General features: G+C 53.6%; 1 long non-coding RNA gene across 1 annotated transcript; it reads right to left on the bottom strand.

Moving 5' to 3' along the window:
* Positions 1-305: 305 nt before the first annotated feature.
* On the bottom strand, positions 306-1,368 carry LOC120323028. The gene is made up of 3 exons (XR_005563083.1): positions 1,253-1,368; positions 503-570; positions 306-370 (listed from the first exon to the last, which is right to left on the bottom strand). It is a non-coding gene; the product is annotated as an uncharacterized LOC120323028 (long non-coding RNA).
* Positions 1,369-4,427: the final 3,059 nt, after the last annotated feature.

Genomic DNA, 4,427 nt, shown 5'->3' with positions numbered 1-4,427 from the left:
GATCAAATTTTACACCCAACATTTCCCTGCCTCTACATCACCCATTTTCTCTTCCTGATGCCCCAAATTTCCATTCCATCCCTACACATTCCCTGTTTCCCTCCAAAGCATCCTTCCCTTGTTCCCTGTTTAAGAACTCACACTCCAGCCCCAGGTTCTCCACTCCCCCCTCAGTGGGACCCCTCCAAAATGCACCTCCCTCCCCTCTGCAGCACCTCACCTTTTCCTACACAAACAGTTGCTGTGTCCCCTCCAAATTACCCCAAGGTTGCAGCTACAAATGTCACCTCTGTCCCTGCCATGTTCTCCCAAGTTTCCCCAGCTGGGAGCTGCAAGGAATTCAGGCCAGGGAATGGACAGCAGGGAACAGCTGTACATGCAAAGGCAGAAAGAGAAGATCTGTCAGCAAAAGGCAGGAAGAAGGGGACAGGTTTCAGAAAAAATTTCTGCAATCCAAGGAATAACTCTTTCCAGTTTCCCAGGGAGAAGAACAGGAACTCACAGCCACCAAGGCCTGACAGTCCCCTGCAGCCAGAGCTCAGCACACACCCAGAGAGCCAATTCCAGCATCTAAAAGAAAAAAAAGAAGACAAAAGTGATTTATTTTGTTTTAAAGTTATTTTAAGTCATTCAAAGCAAAGCAAGCCTTGCTCTGGTTTCAGTTGGGTGAACAGGGAGCGCTGGGCACAGGGCACATCATTAATGCCCAGGGGATGGGGCTTTGTGGGGGAGGGAAGAGCAGCTGATGGAGTTGCCCAGTCCAATTCCTGCCCAAGGCCTGACTCGCCCAGGACAAACCCTCTGGCAGGCAGTGGTTTTGTTCCCTCTAATGGTCTGTGCCCAAAGACAGCACTCTCTGCTCAAAGACACTTCTGGGCTCCTTGGCAAACTGCCTCTGACACTTGGTTTTCTCCAGAAGAAATTAAGGAATTGCTCATGGCAGTTTGGAGATGAAGTTTTCCCAAAAGGAGGAAAAGAACAAATATTCCTGTCAGAGCCCTTGGGATCTGCTGGGCTGAATTGGGAAGGGCCCATTATCTGCAGTGCAAATACAGGACAACCTCAAACACAAAGCCCAGACTGCCAAGTGGGGTGTGAAAGCAGCACTGGGACAAAACTCCACTCTCCTGATTCTTTTCAGGGACTGCTCCAATCCAGCTCTGAAGCTGCCAAGCCCAAACTGTCCCCAGCGCTCTGGAACAACAGGATCTTCCCAGGGATGATGTATTGGAAACACAGCCCTCATTCTCACCTTCCACACACTCCCAGGCTCACCCCAAATTCAGGACAAGGGGCCAAAGGCCACTCGGGCCGGGGCTCTCTCTGTCTCTGTGGGCTCAGGGACTGCAGCCACCAGGGCCCTCCAGCACGGACAGCCCGGACCCAGAGCAGATCCCTCGGGATTAGCAGCGTCCTGGGCATCCCTGGAGACAGAAACCATCAGCCTCTGGGGACAGCACTTCCTTGCCAGCACACACAGCCTGCCAAATTTAGGGGGGCAGCTCTCAGACCACAAAGCCCAGTCTGACCCAGTTCTCCTGGGCACCAACACGGACTACACAAACCCACAGGAATGAGAATCTTCTGCTGCTTTGACAAACTTCAGCCCAGCTTTGCAAACCTCAGTCCCTGCAGCTCCCTGCTCTCCAGAGCCCCATTCAGGGCTGGCTCCAGTTCCCTGGAGAACCTGCCCCAGCCCCACTCTGGGCCAGCCTGAGCAGAAGCCACTGGGCTGCACAAGGAAGAACCCTCCCCTGGCTGCTGCAGCTGGAGGGAGATCCAGCTCCCAATGGAACCCTGGCAACAGCCTCCCAGATGGTCTCTACCCACCCCTTGGCAATGGCTCAGGATGGCAGCAGCTCCAGTGCCAGCTCGGTCCCTGCACGAGTCCTTGTCCCAGCCCTGCCACACGGACACACACGGGAGACATCTACGGGCACACAGGCCTTGCTTGCACAATTCCTCACCCACAGCTGAGGGAAAGCCACAACATTAAGAAATACCCTGGGCTGAGAGCACTCATCCCTCCAGTCCATCAGGACTTGGAGGCAGTTGGGTAGGGAACAGACCCAAATTCTAATCCTACCTCTACATTTCTAACAGGTTCTCTTAGAACGATCCTGGACAGGAACTCAGACAACAGAACCCAAACACTGCTCAAGCAATAACAGAAGGTTTGCCATGAAGAACAGGAGTTCCTTGTTTTCCTTAACACTCTGGGACTGGAGGACCCAATCTTTGCAACCAAGGGACACCAGAGATGTGATTAATACTTAAACCTCTCCCCCGTGGTTCTGTCTCAGAGAACTGGGCCAGCCCTGAGCTACTCCCAGGTGCCTGCAGTGCTTTGGGGAGGGGCAGGACAATGTCCCACTTCTGCTTGGAAACATTCCAGATGAGGAAAAGCCACTTCCCTTCTCTCTCTCTGACCCAGAACCAGAACAGTCCTGTAGGACAACACGGACTATGCACGAAAGGCCCGAGTCAGTGGGGGGAAAAGCCTAAACAAACCAAACCACCCCAAATTTCAAGATAAAAACACGCTGCTTCCTTAACAGGAGCACACCAAACTCATTGAAGCCAGAGAGGAAATTACAAACAAACAAATAAACAAACAAAAGACCCCAAAAGATGCTTTGCAGTGATACATTCCCTGGTTGATCATTCCAAAGGAAATTCTCCACAGATCAGAAGCAAGTACCAACACTTGCTTGTCCTCTGTTGAAAATTAATGACTTGAGGGGCTGGACATGTCCAGTGAGGGTTCAGGGGTCTGGTGGGTCCTTTATGGCTGATCCCGACCGGCCCAGGCCAAACCCAACCACCCCCATGGCTGCTCCATCCCAAACCCGGGGACAACATTCAGACAGTTTGGAAATACTCCCCTTCCCTGCTACTCTGTCCTTCCTTACACATCCAGTGCCCAGGGAGCAAATGCCAACAGGCAGGAGGAGAGAAAAGTGTCCCTCTGACTTACCCCACCCCACGGGCAGCACCAGGAGCCCCCAGCCCGGCCGGCGGGGCTGCAGCCTCTTGCCTTTGGCTGCTCCCAGCCCAGGGCACTTGGCAGAGCTGGGCTGCATTCAGGGCTTTGGCCTGGCCTGGAAGAGAGGAGAACAAGGCCATTAAGAGCACTGGGCAAGTCAAAGGCTCCTGCCCTTCACCCTTCTCTTTAATTGCTCACTAGAGAGTTTGAGCCATGAAAAATCCAGGGGGGACAACAAATGAAACGTGGCCTTTTCCAGCATCTTTATTCCTCTCTACTTCAGGCACTAAAAGGAGGCTCATCTTTCTCACTGCATTCCTTGCCCCACTTGAACAGAACCTTCTTCATTCCAAACCCCCCTTGGTAGTTAGTCAATCCTCTGCCATTGGACTTTGGGCAAAGGAAGAGACACCTGGGATGCTGGAGCCCAGGAAAGGAGGGAGAGGAAGCTGACAGGGAAAGGTTTCAAGGCACTCCAGAACTCAGAAATATGTTCATGCCTTGCCAGCCCACCCCAATTCTCTGCCACCCACCTGAGCTGGGCAGGTGAGGCCAAGGCTCCCCTTCCTCCTGCCAATCACTGTCCCAGCACACGGATCCCCGTGCTGGGCAGCACTTGGAAAAACTTGGGAAAGGCAAAAGGAAAATGGCACTGCCTGTCAGAAAACAAGTGTCCGTGAACAAACCTTCTGGACAAATTTAATCCCATCCCTCTGCCCCAATAAACACAGGGCAGGCAGGTCTCTCCAGCCCAGGGAGAACAGGAAGGAGAACTGCAGGAACACAGGCAGGCACAGGCAGCTCTTGGCACTTCTTCCCTGCAGACCTCTCTGCACTTGGGGCTCTTGGCACTTCATTTATAAAGAAGGGGGGGACAGCAGCCCAGGAATGCCCCTCAAAAACAGGGGCCTGGGCAGCTGGAGATTAGAGGAGGGGAGTTGTGAGGGGAGACACAGAGAGAGAACAGGAACAGGGGTTGTTTGGGAAGAGGTTGTGTGTCCAGCAGGGAGGGGAACTGGAAACACGGGAGGCTGGAGGAATGCAGGGGGTGAGCACGGGCCTGCCTTGGATGGATCCTTTTGCCCTTTGCTCAGGGGCCTCAACTCCACCCTCTCTGAGAGCAGCAGGGAACTGCTGCAGGGGAAGAGTTCATTTAGGCACAAGGCAGCGATGCAGCCACTGGGGCAGGGGAAGAGGGGACAGGAACTGAGAGCAACTGACACAAAAATGACACAATCACCACTGAAAGGGACTTTATTGAGCTGCAACACAAACACAGTCACAGCACGCCAGGGCCAGAGGTGCCCACAGCACCACCAACACAGCAGCTGGGCTTGCAGGAACACCCTCTACTCAAGTTATGGAGCCAGGGGCTGACAGTTGGCATCCATCCTAAAGATGCACTCAGGCATCAGGGCCAAGTCCTGCCCACTCACTGCAC

The sequence above is a fragment of the Pipra filicauda genome, unplaced genomic scaffold (genome assembly GCF_003945595.2).
Source record: "Pipra filicauda isolate LSUMZ 115617 unplaced genomic scaffold, ASM394559v2 scaffold185_size1782982_pilon, whole genome shotgun sequence".
Lineage (NCBI taxonomy): Eukaryota > Metazoa > Chordata > Aves > Passeriformes > Pipridae > Pipra > Pipra filicauda.
The sequence above is the reverse complement of the archived record's forward strand: the minus strand, read 5'-3'. Positions and strand labels throughout refer to the sequence as shown.